The sequence below is a fragment of the Crocodylus siamensis genome, chromosome 3, assembly GCF_052110815.1.
Source record: "Crocodylus siamensis isolate JL-2025a chromosome 3, ASM5211081v1, whole genome shotgun sequence".
NCBI classification, from domain to species: domain Eukaryota; kingdom Metazoa; phylum Chordata; order Crocodylia; family Crocodylidae; genus Crocodylus; species Crocodylus siamensis.
Genome location: NC_143397.1, coordinates 94,233,346 through 94,250,727, shown reverse-complemented (window position 1 = coordinate 94,250,727; position 17,382 = coordinate 94,233,346). Strand labels below are relative to the sequence as shown.

Here is a 17,382-nt window from a genome sequence, read left to right as displayed (position 1 = left end):
GTAGCAAACATACCAGGTCACATTAAAGTGCCAGGAGCACAGGTTGCAGAGTTTTCAGCAGGGGATTCTCTTGAAACCTGTAGACCTAGCACTGCATTGTCAGCGCTGGAATTAGGACTGTTCCTGTACTGATGCTGACAATGAGCTGATTGTCAGCATGAAGACTGGGCAGCCCCTTGGACAGGTTCCAGACCTAGGGCTGCCCCAGTGCTGATTCCAACAATCTACATTTTTGTTAGCATTGGGATGGTGCAGCCCCAGCAGGGAACGTGCCACATGTTCAATTTATCAAGCCATACAAACAAGCTCAGTTTCATTGGGACCCTCAAAAGTATCATTGTTCCTTATATTACACTAACACTCTGAGATTGTAACAACCTGAAGATTTCCTGAAGTTTGGAACAAGAGTTGTGGTGGGGATAATTTGGAGGGTGACACCACTAAGTTTACAGGAAGCTCCATCTGCTTGGACAGTTTTGCTGTAGCTCAATGCACATCCTGCACCTCATGGCTACCAGCAGCAGCACTGAGCATATAGCACTTCACGTGAAGTTACAAGTTCTTGCACTCCAAATAGTGTACAGACCTCTGTGCCTGAAACATAGTGGATGAGAACCAGAGTGAAGAGTGTGAGATTTAAAGTATCACCTACACAGTAGAGAACAGGCAACATGAAGGGACTCAGATCCGCTTCACATTTGTATTTCCAGTCAAAGAACCTGGCAACTGCATGGAAACGGTGAAAAAAAATCTGTCCTTACACACAGCTGACCATGGCAAACAAAAATTAGAAAATGAAGGTGAACCTTTTCCATTACCTCACTGAGATAAAGGGCAGACAAGCGAGTGCAGCACTTTTACCTGCAGGGTACAGTAAATTAGAGCAGCAAATGAAGGCTTTTAAGTACTGTGACTCCAGAAGAAATGAGACATTCAAAGATGGCTTTTTTACCCGGAATCAGCATCCAGGTGAATGAATAAATAATTATGTTACAGAGCTGAAAGTATTGGCATCCGCATGTAATTTTGGACACATGAGAGACTCCCTTTGTTAGAGAATTATTTGTGGGACATTGGATCCTAAGCTAAGGGAGATATCATTGAGAGAGGTTGATCTAACTCTAGAAAAGTGCTTCCAGTTTTCATGAGAAGCTGAATTATATAGGGTAAGAACCAAAACAGTTGCTGGTGAAGAACAAGTACCGCAGGGTCAATTTGAAGGAACCTTAAACAGAGATAGGCCAACTGAAAATGGAGTCCCCAGGCTTCAGTGTTTGTATTATGGGAAGCAACATCAAAGAGAGAAAGAGAAATGCTTAGTTAATGGGCAAAGATGCCTGGGGCTGTGGGAAGGAACCATTTTGTGTCCCAGTGCAGTGACAACCCCAAGGGAAATAAAGAGACAGTACATGCAGTAGGGGAGGGCATTGAATTTTTTTATAAGGAAGATGAGATCTTAGTGATGTTAGTTGATCCAAATGCAGTGAACATATGTGCACTACAGAAGATAACTGATACACAGCCATCTGCTGTATTTTCCATTATGTTAGTGAAGCAGCAACCAATCAGATTTTATCTCGATTGTGGAGCCAGCTGCAATGTAATTCCTGCAAAACTGTTCAGCAGTGATATCAGATTGGAGGGATGTGAACAGTACTTGTGATGTACAATGAAACACTACACAACCAGTGGGTAAATGAAAACTATCAATACAAAATCCATGGAATAGAAAATGATACTGCCTGGAATTCATTGTGGCTGGCACAAAGAAGAGTACCATCCATTGTTAAGCAGCTGAGCAGTGAAAGCCATGGACCTGATCTCTTCCACATATCCTCCACATGAGGCAGGAGAAAGAAAAGCATGGTCCTTGTTGGATGTTTTACAGCAGTACAAAGATGTATTCGAGGGGGAAAGGCACCTAGAGTGTAAGCTTACGTTAGAAATACACCCACACATGCAGCTTGTATGATTGCCGAAATGCAGAGTACCGTTAGCACTGGTAGAGCCACTCAAAGAGAACCTGACAAACCTAACACGAGAGGGCGTTACTTAACCAATGGGAATTAGCACTGACTGGATCAGCAGCCTAGTAGTGGTAAGAAAGCCATCTGGTAAACAGGATCTGTATAGTTTTGAAACCTCTTAATGGGGCATTGAAAAGAAACAATTATTCACTACCTACTCTTGAGGACATGCTGCCTGAATTATTGAGGGCAAAGGTGTTCATAAGTTGTAACATAAAAAAATGAGTTCTGGCATATTGAGCTAGATGAGCCGTCGAGGTATCTGACCTTTGCAATGCCCTTTGACAGATACTGCTGGGTATGAATGCCCATGGGCATCAATATGGCCCCAGAAGTGTTCCTGCACAGACTAAATCAAGTACTACAGGGACTGTCAGGAATCAGGATTGTAGCAGGTGACATCCTTATTGCAGAGGATGGAGATAGTGAAAAAGAGGTATCCAGGACCATGATGCTAAGCTGTGAGAGCCAAACAGGTTTAGAGCATAGAATATTAAGCTGAAATCAGACATGCTGAAGTTGAAGAGAACTGAGGTCACCTACACTGGACACTTTTTGACCTCAGCAGGACTCTGGTCTTACTCTGAGAAATTGAGAGCCACTGAGGAAATGCTCAGACCACACAATGTGATGGGTATTTAGCAATTTATAAGTATAGCTAATTATCTTTCCAGAGTCTGTGCACACCTGTCAGAAGCTTGTGAATATTTGAGGCAGATAATGCAGAAGGAGACAGCATTGGATTGGGCAGAAGGCCAGGAGTAGTCATTTGAAAAAATAAAGAAACTCATAAGCAAGGCATCCATCTTGAAGTATTACAACCAGCAGAGCAACTACAACTCCAAGGCAATGCCTCGAATGGAGGCCTAGGAGCACTGTTATTGCAGAACCAGCAACCTATAGCATTTTTGCAGCCAGGCCCTGAAAGATACAGAAAGAGGATATGCTTAAATAGAATGATAGCATCGTATCAAAGAAAATAAGGGTTGTAAGGGACCTCAGGAGGTCATCGAGTCCAACTTCTGGCCCTGCTCTTTGGAATGGAGTGATTCCACCAGTTTACCTTTCATTCTGTCATTTCATTTCATTTGGAAGCACTGTCCCATTTTGTTTCATTGAAATTGTTTTGCTGTTTCGACGAGTTTCGAAGTTTTGCTCATAGGCTATAATGGGGAATCATAATAATGTCTAAAACTTTGTCATTTCTGCACCCAGCACTGGACAAGATTGCTGCTGCTGCTGCTGCTGCTGCTGCTGCAGCCTGAGCCTCCTCTCATCTGGTGCAGCTCCAGAGTCCCACACCCCCAGGAGGAGTCCAGCACAGTGCGGCAACCCTCCTGGGGGTGTGAGCCCTCAGATCTGTGCCCTGGATGAGAGAAGGCTCAGGCTGCCTCTCCCATCAGGGACTGGCGCTGGGCACAGGCTGCTCCCAGCACCAGACAAGATTGCTGCTGCCACAGCCTGAGCCTCCTCTCATCTAGGGTGCAGATCTGGGGGCTTACATCCCCTGGAGGGCTTCCAGGCTGGGCTGGACTCCTCCCGGGGGTGCAAGACCCTGGATCTACACCCGATGAAAGGAGGCCCAGGCAGCCTGTGCCCAGTGCCGGGGAAGATTGCTGCTGCCACCAGTCCCAGGTGGCAGTGGCAGCCTCCTCTCATCCAGTGCACAGATTCAAGGGCTCACACCCCCGGGAGGAGTCTGGCATAGCCCTGCAGTCCTCCCAGGGGTGCAGGCCCCTGGATCTGTGTGTCAGATAAGAGGAGGATGCCACCACTGCCTGGAACCAGCACTAAAGCCAAGAAAGCCCAGACAGGTCTATGAACTTCACTTCATCAACTTCCTAGATACAGAAACTCATGGACTCAATATAGACATTGGATTTATGACACACTACAACCTCCCAGACATCTGACTCTCCAGGTAGCAGCAGGTACCTCTCCACACTTCTACCTGCTACATTCCCCTTGCCCCCTACCCCAGCCTGTCTCTCTTACCTCCTGACGTCTCCATTTGCATTTTCACTGACTGGCTTTCTTGCCTGCATTGTGTGCCAGCCTCTGGCTTCTTTACTATTCCTTGCATCCAGGAAGAGCACATACACCAACTAGATGCTTCCTCAGCCTAACAAAGGGTTTTTGAAACCAAAAGGCTGCAAAGAAGAACTTCTCCAACTATTTAGCTGGTCTAATGAAAGATATCAGATTGACCCTAAGAACCTTGTCTGGGCTGTGTCCTTAGACCAACATGGCTACAACCCGTACCCCTTAACATACACAAGTGACGTGAGTTTTGCTTTCAGCAGTTTGAGGTGCCACTGCCTGAAACCTGGCAGGCCTCGCTCATGCCTGCATGAGGGGCTATGTATGTGGCAGGACAAGTACTAATGAGAGCAGCCATTTAATGCCTCACTCTCAGAGCTGTAGTTTCTCACCAGCCACCAGGGGAAGAACATCTCCCTGCTGAGCTTCTGTACCAGAAAGAACTTGGAGGTATAAGGGCTGGGGTTATATAAGGAAGAGGAGGCCCGACATCATCCTGGGAATGACCTAAAACTGCTAGGGTAGGGAGGCCTGGGTGGGACTGCTGGTGGCACAGTCCCACCCAGGAAATGCCAGGACCACTAACCTCTGTGGTGAAAGGTTGATAGGAGCAGGAGGCACCTGATAACCTCCAGCCATGCCCAGTCCTGGCTGGGGAAAGCCCAGACCTGTTAGATCTTTCAGAGGCCTGAGTCTTGTTGGTTGCAGTGTAGTTGTGAGGGTGAGAACAGGGGCTACCATCCCTGCAGTTTTCACCTTGCTGCGACTTAACGTGTGACTTTGTGTGTGTGTTATGAGATTTGCTTTTAACAGTTTGAGGTGCAGTTTCCCAGAAACCCCTGCACATATCTCCATGAAACTTGGCAGTCCTCATGCCCTCAGAAGGGGCTACCATCACTGCTATTTTTATCCCAAACTGCCAAAAAATGACAAAATTACAGGTATTCCAGTGATTCCCCATTATAGTCTATGGCTGAATCTCTGAATCTCTTCGAATGAGCACTGATTCTTTCAAAGCTGATTTGGCTGAATTGATTCAGGACAGTGATTGAAATCTCTGAATGGAATCACTGTCCTCCAAATCAGCCGAATCCAAATCTAAATTGAATACTTCCTTATTTGCACAGGCCTAGCAAATAATTGTATATAAGTTTCTGTATATAATAAAAAAGTTGTTCCACAGTAGAAGTCTCAAGATACTATGCCTCTACTACAGATTGAGCTCCTAAAAGTATTAGGGGGCCTGTTAATAGCCCCTACCAAAGTGGGGACTGCTGCAGTTGGAGAGGGGGAGGGCGCTGAGGGCCCAGCAGCTAAAACAGTTTTCTTATTTCCTGTTTTAACTCTGAATATTTTAATTTTTCATACTTTTTTTTTTAAAATCCTGACAAGTTCTTGGCCTCAGTGATACTTAGCTACCACTTGTAAGTCTGTTGTTCAGTTATTTTTCTTATAATTGCTTTATCCATCTGTCACGAATTGTGTGGTATGGCATGTATAATGGCAATGTTGGCATGCAGATCAACATTGGTAGGCTTTACTCAAGGATGGCAAAAAAAAACCCCTCAAGAAACAGAGCAAACAATCCAGAGGGGAAAGGACCAGAAGAAGCAGGTCACTTCTGACAAAGGGCCAGGGAACCACAGGACAGCAAAAAGTGATGCAGAAGGGCAATGAATTGGTCAGAATGCAAAATATATCTGATATATATATACGTATGTGAGAAATATGGGGAACAAACAAAATGATCTGAAAGTCACAGCCTGTGAAAGGAACTATGATCTGACTGGTATCACAGAAACTCAGTGGAACAGCTCTTATGACTGGAATGTCAACATTGAGGTCAATACTCTGTTTCAAAAAAGGTTGGGAGAAAAGGTGGTGGGTATCACCTTATACATCAAAAATGCACACACTTGTTCCCTGGTTCAAGAAGGTAGAAGATTAGAGTGCATTTGGGTGAAGAAAAAAGATGAAAGGTACAGCAATGATAAGTGGTGAGGAGTTGGCTGAGATACTAGAGTGCCCAAAAAGTAGAGCTGGGCGGTTAGGTGGCAGTCAGGGATCTGGACTCCTGCTGCTTGGGCTGACCAGGTCCAATGCCCAGGTTAGCATTTACACATGTTTAGGTGCAGTTACGTTTGCTTCTGTAAAATAGTACAGGTTTCCCTTGCTTTATGTAGGTTCTGTATGTGCAAATTTGCTCTTTTTGTACCAAAAATTTGTTATATGCAAAGTAAATTCGCTCTTACTTGATTGGTGTCATGGAAGCCTGCAGTCAGATGCTTGTGTGGTGCATTCTGGGAGTGATGCGCACCTAAATATAGTCTGCTATGTGGATTTGCCCTCCTTGCTTGTTGTCTGCGACACGTTTCTGTAGTTGCCATCCCCGTTATGATAGTGCCCTGTGCTTGTGTGCACGGTCTGCTCTTGGCGAGTGCCAAAATTGTCCTGTAAAAGTGGTAGAAATGCGTCTGGGATCAGTACAGCAGAGGACTTGGAATGCGTTCCTATTTGTTAAATTGAAAAGTGGATTCCCTTTATGTGAATTTGAGTTATGCGCCATTTTCCAGGAACACATGTATAGCATAAAGTGAGGGAAACTTGTACTGTCCCCAGAAGTATTATCTTACGGCGGTAAAAATTAGTTTATTTCAGTCTAATAATGTCTCACACGTAAACTATAACACTTGACGTCACAACAAATTAATCTACTGTGCAGTTAAGTGCACATGTAGATGCACCTAGGATAAAGTTTAGTGCTGACAAATGTAAGTTTCTGGCTAGACCTCAGGAAGGATAGGCAAAAACACAAATACAAAAATGGGTGACACCTAGCTAGATGGTAGCACTACAGAAAAGAACCTAGGAGTCTTGAAGGACCACGGATTCAATATGAACCTGCAGTTTGATTCAGCCACAGAAAAGGCAAATGTGGTTTTGGGCTGTATCAGCAGAAGTAATAGATGCAAGATATGGGAGGTGATAGTGCCACTTTACTTGGCTTTACAAGACCTTGTCTAGAATATTGTGTACAGTTTGGAGCTCCACATTTTAAAAAAGACATAGAGAAGTTAAAAGAGAGTCCAGAGGCATGTGACAAAAATGATAAAGAGTTTGGAAGGCAAGCCTTATAAGGAGAGGATGAAGGAAATAGGCACGTCCAGTTTGCAGTAAAGATGCTTAAGAGGGGACATGATAGCAGGTCCCATATATCTGAAGGGTTGCCATAAAGATGAGGAAAGCACCCTCATCTTTATGGCAACCCTAGCTGCAGAGAGAGGGACGTGGACCAGTGGCTTCATGGTCCAGCTAAGTAAGTTTAGATTGATACCAGGAAAAACTTCTTCGCTGTTAGAACAGTGAGGCAGTGGAGTAGACTGCTTAGGGAAGCTGTGGGATTTCTATCATTGGAGGTGTTGAAGAAGAGGGGGGACAAACAGTGATTAGGGGGATGATCTACAAGAAGCTATGCCTTTGCTCTACTGTGGGTATTCCCGATGCTTCTGGGCTTTGTTGGCTGCTGCATGGGATGCGGCAGGAACTTTCCCTCTCCTATTGCTAATCAGTGTCAGGGGTTTTTTGTTATGTTTTGTTTCTCTTGTTATTCCTCTTCCTTAGACTGCAATAAAAGCTGTAGATTTTGATTGGGGTGTGCCATTTTTCCTGCTGACAGTTAAACCACAGAGATTCCTGGCTGGGGGTCTTGCCCCTCTGGTCAGGATCAGACCGATTGACATATTTGAGGCCAAGAAGGAATTTTTCCCCATGGTCAGATGGACTGTGGAAGGTTTTGCCTTCCTCTGTGCTGGAGGGCATGGCCCCCTTCCCTGGATCTCTCAAGTGTAATTTAAGAACCCTTGCGGCAGCAGGACATTGACCACTATTACCCACCTGTCTTATTTGTGGCAGGCTAGGGCTCTATGCCTTTGTGTGGCAAGGCTGCCTGTATAATTTTAATAATAGGTTAGACAAGAATTTGCGTGGGATCATTTGGATAGGGATGAATCTGCCTCAGGCATTGGATTGTTTTAAATGACTTCTAGAGGTCCCTTCCGGCCCTACTTTTCTATTATTCTAGGTTCAAAGGAATGTTTTTTTTAAAAAAAGAGAAAAGGGCAGTTAGGCAAGACTTGGGAGACTGACCTGAGCATGCAAGTGAACTAAAAGGAGAGAGAGATTCAGAGTGGGCAGGAGATATTAGAAGGAAAACTAGAAGAAAATTGAGTGAAGTATGGGGAGGGAATGTAGGGGAAAATGAGACCGATTAAATATAAAATATGTCCCAAAATAATAATTATTTTTAAAAAATCACTGTCTGAAGGCAAACCAGTTAGAGAGAGAGAGAGAGAGAGAGAGTTGCTTTAAAGCCTAAGGAAAGATTTTTTTTTTACCCCTGGAGACAGCTTTCTGAGAAGAAATTTTTTTTAAATTACTGTTTCAGAGTAGGATATTTAGACATATATGCCTCAGAATGAATTGTTTTCAGAACATGCCTGAGATGTGTTTCACATTTAAATGTCTTTGAGGTCTAGCTTCACAAAATGGATATTACAGAGGCTTGAAAATATCCATTCTTAAGCAACCACACAACTGCTCAGAGCATAACTAGGGGTACGTCTTCTACAGGTCTCTGCACTGCAGCTATGAAGAAATAAGCCAGGACAGTTGCTCCCTCAAGTGGTCCACACGTGGAAACTTGACGTCTCCTCTTCCAGCTTCTGAACTGGTAGTGAGGAGCCATCCAGTAGTGTGTTCTCAGTGTGAGCTATATTCTACCTCATCTGGAGCAAGTAGGGAGAATTAATGCACCCTTCAAATATAATTTCCTCCCTGAACTGTTCTAAGGCAAAAAACAGCAACAGTTTGCCACTTGGCAGGTTCATTTCTATTTTGTGTATCTTGCTGATGTTCATGCCTCTCACTTTTGATATTTAAATGATTGCAGCATTCATTAAGAGCCTTTTCACTGAAATAGCATTAGGTTTTAGATCGGTAGGGGTGGCATATGTCTTCCATATTAATGGTTTTGGTTTAGTCTTGCATAGAAAACGATTAATTCATAAGTTGCTATAAGAGCCAAAAATCCCTCTTCTCCAAATGCCACCAACCACATGTTAAAACTATCAAACCATTCTCAGGCTTCTATAGGTATTGGATGATCTCAGCAAAGTTCTAGAAAATGTTTAAATTAGTGGTAGAAAATTTTCTAGTCTTTGCCGAGAATATGAATGATGATCACAGCGTCCTCCTGAGATTTGGAGGGTTTTTCCATTATTAAACCAGTCTGTGCATACCTAACTGCTGTTCTGTTGTGGATATAGGCTGGTTTTTGATCACTTATGCCAATAAAAGCATGATGTCTATACCTGGCCCTAAAGTTCCTCTGCAGCTGTGCGCTTGTTTTTTAATCATGCGGAATTTCTCAACGCTGAATAACGTATACTGTGTTTCATTTCAGAAGTGATAGCATTTCAGAGGTGGCTTTGTAGCGATTGCCCTACGTTACCTTTACTAACACACAGGAAAGCTGAGTCTTAATTAAGTGTTTGCAAGGCACTTGGAGGTTCCATAGTTAGCAGGGTGCTTTGAATGTGTAAGGATTTTTTTTGATACTATTGAAGTGAATTAATCAAAGATACTTACGTTAAAAATGTTGACATGCTGAAAGTGCCTGGAACACTTTTGACTCTCTATAAATAATAAATAATGGTGTGACCTTTTTCAGAGTGTTAAATGATGGAGACTAAAACAACAAAACACATCTTTAAAATGAGAAACATTGGAAGCTAAAAGAACAGCAAGACTTTAAAAAGATAACCAGCACAGTATCTACAAGCTCAAATATAGATTAGAAAATCAAAATGAAAAGGAAATTTTACTGCCAATATTTTTACACAATTCATGTGCTCTCCATCCACCTCTCCTAGGTGTCAGTTCCATGCCTCCCAACCTTAACCAGCTCAATCTAGTACCTCTTCTTTTCTTCATTTCCACTGATATTGTGACAACTATGGTTGGGATCTGTTCTGGGCTATCTAATATCATCTGATCTTCTTGTGCATTCAGGATTTGGATTCACAGGTTGTATTGTCAATTATATATTCTAGCCTTAAGCAAATGCATGGCCTTGGTGACAAAGGCTACTTCACCGGCTGAGGCTCCAGAGTCAATTGATGAGCAGTGTGCAAAAGCAGAGGACTTTTTCGGGGGCAGAAGAGACTTTAATTTAGGAAAAAGAGAACCAATCATGATATATAATACATCTGAGCTAGTTTGAACTGTGTTTAAGCTGAGAAGTTGAGCTTTGTCTTATTCACTTTGCCCATCCATTATTGCTAAAACTTAGGAATAATTTAGGAAAAAGAGAACCAATCATGATATATAATACATCTGAGCTAGTTTGAACTGTGTTTAAGCTGAGAAGTTGAGCTTTGTCTTATTCACTTTGCCCATCCATTATTGCTAAAACTTCAGGTGAAAGGGATATTACTTCTTAATTTAAGTAATTCAGAGCTTGATAGCAGAAAATTAGTAGCTGTAGCAGCACAAGAAGCTTTGAGTCAAGGCTATCACTGAGGTATATACAGCTAATTCAACTAGTAAAATGTAGTAATATTTACCAGCTGCTTTCTTAGGCTCTCCTGAGCCTGGTTTAATTTTACAACTAAGTGATGAATTTGTGTTTAGCAGATGCAGTTGATGAATGTGAAGACAGCAGTGCATTTGTACTGAAAGTAAGATTACCTTGTCGCTTTAGCATTAGGGACTAAGCTAAACAAGGGGACTGATTTATTTATTCACTCCATGTTGTTATTAAATAAGCGAGGTTGAAAGCAGAGGCATGTTAGTGCACAACAATTTTATTGGTATGAGTCACGTTACTTATACTTTAACAAACAAATCATCTTATTCAAACAGGTGGTTCCATCTGGCAGATCATGGTGAAAATCTCACAAAGCAGGGTACATTATTCAGCTTGTTTCCATGCATTTCCTTAGTCCTTCCAGCTGTATGTTGTGAGGAAGATAAAAACATTCTTATTCTGCCTTGGTGCATCTACCCTAGTGGTAAACAGCCCCCAATCTACAGGCTGTAACTACCTTTCTAGTACAGAAAAATGGACAAACATTGTTGTGAGCCTTAATAATAGAAAACTTGAAATTATAGAGTATAGAGAATCTAGGGTGTGTAAAAACTATCTGAATAACCTTACCCATACACACTGGCAGCCAATCAGCATATATGTACTTAAGAAGCTGTGTAATTGCAGTTTTTGGCACTTACACAGTTTGGAGTCTATTTATACCTGTGTAGTTAGACTTGCCCTGTGTTTTCTTTTTGAGAACGCTCAGAAGGCTGTGCTATGGCTAACCAAGCACTGTGGCAGAGTAGAATCATCTGAGCATGCTCATAATGCTAAGTATGTCCTGAAACATTATTTGTATAAAAAACACAAGTAGTTGGTCTTTGGAGGAGGAAGGGGACCCTCCTTTCTTTTAGTTTAATAGCTAAGGGGTGAGGGCATTTACCCTGAGAGTGGGTGATGTGGGGTATATGCCCTTCTTTGGTGTATTTGACGCTGCATTGCCCACTTTTTTGCACTTTGAATTTAATATTAATAGGATAAAATGGATAAAGAGAAATGAGATTTTTCTTTTCTTCATAGGGAGAGGGGGGCAGACCCAGAAATGTCTTCCAACCAGGACAGAATCTGTTTCAGTACGCTATCTCCCTCCGATTTGTTCTTCCTTTCCTGGCCCAATATGCCTTCATCTCCTTGCTGCTTGCCTTATTTCAGGCAGGTAATTGTGTGGGGACTCCTGCTCTGTCATAGGCCATTTGTAAACAACACTTTTTAGCTGGTCTAAAGCGGGTTAAATGCCTTTTGCACTGCTTTAATGGCACTACTGTTTGCACATTCGGTGGTGTATTGCGCATTGATTCCAGCCACTGTAGCACATTTGGCAGCATAATGTGCCTTAAATGACTTTGGGATGCAGCAAATGACTTTGGGGCGCTGCAAAGTAAAACGACTCTGAAGAGTTTTAGTTTCTTACCTTACAGCTGTGAAAGGAAGCGCTGGGCTCTATGCAGCTCAGGGGCTGCACAGGCAGACTGTGCAGGCAGTCCAGCAGCAGCCCCGGGAAGGCAGACTCCACGGAAGAGGGAAAAAAAATTGGTGAGCTTGATCCCCCTTGCCCCCCAGAGTCTTCCTGCCTGCTTGAGTTGTGTGGGGGCCCAGTGCTTCCCTCCACACCTGCAGTGCCCCCTGGGACTGCCTGAGTTGGGTGCCTGCAGGTGGGTGCTGCCTGGGGGGGTGGGGCACCACTGCCATACAGGGAAGCACAAGCCCCGCCCCTGCACTTCAGGAACTGCTTTGTCCACCAGCAACTCACTCTCTCCTCCTCCCCACTGGAGAGGCAGGTAAGGATCAAGCTCTGACATGGGTGTACACAATACAGCGGTTTATTTTGCGGTATTTTAAAAAAATATATCACTTCAATTTAGGGAGAATTAAACCCCCATATTGTGTACAAATGCCCATAGGTGCAGATAGAATCCAAACTGCATAAGTGCCCAAACTTGCTGGCCAGCTTCAGGTTTGGTATGCAGCAAACATGGAATGGGTCACTAATGCAACTGACCCTAGAATCCATCCTAGAGCAAAACTATGCTTGAGCTTCCCTCATCATTTTCATAGTTGGTTGGATGTGCCTCCAACTACAGTTCTTTATTTCTCCTTTTAATCTTGTAAAACCTTGTTTTTTCCTTTTATATACTTACCTAGCAAGAGACCCCCCCCAGTATTACAATATTCCTATTTCAGTAACATTTACACAACAGCTTTTGCTTTTCCATTGGCAACATACATCAAAGAGCTATTCTCTAATTTGTTTCCTTTGATGCTTTTTTTCCCCCCCCCAGGAAGCAGGGACCTTAGCATTAAGAATAGGAAAACCAACCTGGGGAAAAAAAATTACCTAGTCTGCACCAAATTTACCTATATCCAAGAAGCAGCCAAAAAACTGAAATGTAGTTTGATTTGTTCTCATAATAATTGGATTAAATTACCAGCTAGGCTAAAACTGGAAAATATTGGAATTATCCCTCAACATTTCTGGAGGGGTAATTTCCTTTCTGAATGTTAAACATCTGACACTTGTAGGCCAGTAGTCTACTTGACTACTTGCACTGGGCCCATACTTTGCCCTGTAGAAAATGGTGCATTTTTTGTGAAGCCCTGCAAACTGAGAGACTAGCAGAACTTCCATCAGCTTTGTACATTTTTCAGTACATTTTTCTGATCTCTCTCCTTCCCACAGTGAAATAAAAGTACAGAGATCCAGTTGTGGATCTCTGTACTTTTATTTCACTGTGGGAAGGAGAGAGATCAGAAGTCTGATTATCTTGTCAGTCATGCATGTACAATTCCCAATGAATTCAGTGGGTGTTGCCTACATACAAGTGAAGGGATAATTCCCAGTAGAACAGACAGGAGTCTATGAGGGTCCTGGGGGATACTGAAAGGAACAGTTTTTGGGAAGAAATGAAAAGTTTTCTATTTAATTTCTTACTGACTTATGGGAGTGGGTGTGTGCAAGTGTTACATTTAAATTTCACCAACTGAGCTTAGGGAGTGCCTATACATGTGCATCAAGTCTGTTGGAGCATGGTAATTACTGTGCTTTAGCAGACTTCAGGGTCACATGTATCAGTGTCCCCACACTGAATAATTGTGGTGGGGGCACCTTAACTAAAGCTTGTTTGATGAGTTTTAGTTAAAGTACCCCCATTGCCATTTTTCAACACAGAGATGCTGATGCACATGATGCTGTGGGTGCTTTAATTAAAGCGGCTCTCAGAGCTACTCTAAATCAAGTGCGTCCACCACCACTCCGGGAGCATATGTATACAACTTCCTGGGTGATCTAAATGGTTGGGTGTGCAGGTGTTCACAGGGGTAAGTTTTACATAAAAATCGCATGTCCCATCTGAAGCTAGGCCTTATCAGACAAGAATTAAATTTAGATTGACATGGGGTAACATGGCCTAATATAATTAATGTTTGTATAGGTCCCCAGCATAACCCTGGGGCTGGGAAACCCAATCACTCTCCATAGTGGCAAGAATATGCCAAATCTATGCCCCCTACACATGTCATCACCACCCAGCAGCCTCTCCCCTGCAGACCACACTAGCCCTTCCTTCCTTGATCTTGCAAGGCTCTACCCCCTGGACTTACTTGGCTCTGGCTGCCCACACAAACATTTGCACATAGAAAAACCTGACCTAAGCTTAGGTAGCTCAAAGTAAGTCATCTAACCTGAGCCAGGTCTTTTCAACCCTTCTTCGTACACGGGGGCACAGCTACATGAGATGATTTACTGCTCATTAGACTAACCAAATGCACAGTAAAGCGTTACCGTCTGCACACATGCATGGCAATTACTGCTAGTACTAATATATACAGGTACTAGAAAATAGTGTATTAAAGGAATGTGCCATACCGCACAAGTAGATGCTGACTAGGAGCAAATTGCTCTTGGTCAGCTCAGGCAGCAGGGGGCCACAACTGCTTGGCTAAGCTCCGAGCTCCATGGGTGGGTGGAGCTTTTCCTGGCTCTGCGGGCCAGGAGTATATGTGGGTCCAAGCCACCAGCTGGGGAGGTGGGGCCAGTGGCGGCCATACTATATCTGTCCTTTCTTCTCCTTGGAGATGCAGTTGCAGTGGGAGTAGGGCCTGGAGCTTCCCCACAGTGCATGTCCTGCAGCCGAAGGGGAGGCACTGGTGTGCAGGGCAGCAGGGACCATGCAGTAGCCTTAGGGCTGGGAACTGTTTTTGCACAGCTGAGAAGCTGATCCTGTCCTCAGCTGGGCTATCTGGGCTGTGCTGTTCCCCTGTAGTACCTGGTATAATGGCAGAGCCTGGCCCAGCCTGACAGCCAATAACAAGCACTGCCTGGCTCTCAGGCTCCTGTGGAGCAGGGGTCTGCACTGGTGTGCCTTTGGGCCTGCCACCCTCTGCATGCTGGTGTGGGACTGTGTTAAATAGTAGTTGAGTCCTTGATCCTCTTGCTAAATGGTAGGTGAATCACTTGAAATACCAAAATCCTAATGAATAACCCTGAAGGCAAAGAAATGTTATATCACACTAAGGGTAAAGCTACAGTATATATTTTGGAGGTTATAATGATTTGTATCCAGGGCAGTAAGAGGCTAGCACAGATTCCTTACTGTATACTGCAATAGCAGCATTGTGCTGCTTAATTTTCAGGATTGTATAATTAGAATACTTCTAAACACAAAAATATATTTAACCAGCAATGTGATGTACATGGATACTTCACCATTGTGCAGCAGGGGTTGCAGCACACTTTACAGTTCCTTCTGGCATCTTCCACTCTTATGCATCTTCAATTCTGACTTTTTTTATTTTTAACTAGCTGCCCCCTTGGACAGATAATTCAAGCCAGACTGCAGAAATCCAGTGTGCATATATGGCTTTTGTATCTGCCCCATTATTATTATTTAACACTGTAATTCTTAAAAGAGTCAAATATATATGGGTAGATTCTTTGGGTGCCAAAATGCACAGGTAAAATAGGTCTTTTCTGGCCTGATAACATCTTGTGCCCATTTTTGCAGAGGGGTGAATGACTGTGTCAAGCAAAGCAGAAATCAACCCTGTTTCTGTCTTTTTTTAATCACATAATATACTTCCAGTTTCTGAATAAGTTTCAGATCATCAGTGTTGTAGGTCAGAAACCTACCGAGATTCTGACTAATACTATGCTACAGGGAAAATCAATGATTTTATGCTTAACTGCTCACAATCTACAATTTCACCTACAGTCAAATGTGAAATGATGATTTCTCATTAATTAGTCCTTATTAATATCTTGAAACCTCAATGGAATAATAATTCTTGGACTGAGAGGAAAGTAAGTCGAGCCAATGAGGAAAAAAAATGACCGTATGGAATATATTGCTGATTTAGTGTGATTATTACATGTTTGTGTTCTACTTTGATAGACAAGGGTTCATCCTTTCAAGCTAATCAAATCTATGTAGGGGACAGAGCCTAGCGATAGAGCCATGTTGGAAGGCTGTAAAAGAAGGGAAGTCTACTAGGCCTCAGAGCAGCAAGTAGTTGCCTGACTATGTCTTAGGCCTGATTATGCTTGGCCCAAAGACAGAAATTCAGATGGGTCTAAATCCACAAGGCTGTAGATATCTGCTGCTTCTGTGGGGCAGAACTGTACTGGCTAAACATCCTGTATGATGGAACGACAGGACTGAACAGCAAGGATTGTGGAGCTATAGGTGAAATGAGGCTCTGGCTGCTGCTGCTGGGGGTGTGGTGTGTGTGTGTGTGTGTGTGTGTGTGTGTGTGTGTGTGTGTGTGTGTGTGTGTGTGTGTGTGTGTGTGTGTGTGTGTGTGTGTGTGTGTGTGTGTCTGCCTTTAGAACCCTTTATTTAAACAGGTATTGTTTGTTCCTTTCACTCTTACTGACCTCTGAGATCATTTAATTGTCTTTGTCTGTTATGGATTTCTGTTGGCTATTGCCTTATCAATATGGCTTACATGATGTCTGCCAGAGCAATTGTTTTTTTATGACCCCAGCATATCTGTCTTGGAAAGATTTCCCCACACATAAGATACTCTTGTAGCTCTCAACTGCCAGGGATTTGCAATAGTCTTCCAACCTCCTTCTCCACTTCTAATTAATGAGTCCCACCCACTTGTTTCTTCTAGGGTACACCAGAGATTGGCAGTTAGGCAGCAGACATGGCCAGAGCACATCTGAGTGAACTGTTCAGAGCCATATTCAAGCTTTCTACCTCAGAAGAGCTTGAGAATGGAACTGGGAGGATACTTAGGTGCACTTTGAGCTGCTGAAGGCTTCTTCAAAGCTCTCTTCACTACCTGATGCACCTGAGCAGGAGTGAGTAAGCAGGGCATTATTTTCCTCAGCAGTTGACCTAGGGTTGACATGAAAATAGCATGGACATAGCCAGAATCAGAGCACTCACAATTCTTTTCTCAGCACTTTGTGATAATGGCAGCCGACTCAGTTTCTGTGCTGCACTGTTCACAAGCACTTGGGTAAGCCTGGGACAGATCATCTAGACAGTGTTGTGAATGTCACAATTTGTGATGTTTTTCACTTAGTGGTAATTGTGGTGGCATTATTACACCAAGATTTTAACCTTTGTTTAAAAAGGTTTCTTGGCCTCATGGTTTTAGAGAGATGCTTGAACATGGGAACTGGAGGTTCAGAAGCCAGGCCATAAATAGCATGATCCTGAA

At 43.3% G+C, this 17,382-nt stretch overlaps 1 protein-coding gene across 2 annotated transcripts in view; it reads left to right on the top strand.

The window, feature by feature from the left end:
* LINGO2 (leucine rich repeat and Ig domain containing 2) overlaps nucleotides 1-17,382 on the top strand; it is a 958,258-nt gene that overhangs the window by 472,314 nt on the left and 468,562 nt on the right. The gene's annotated exons all lie outside the window — the stretch shown is intronic.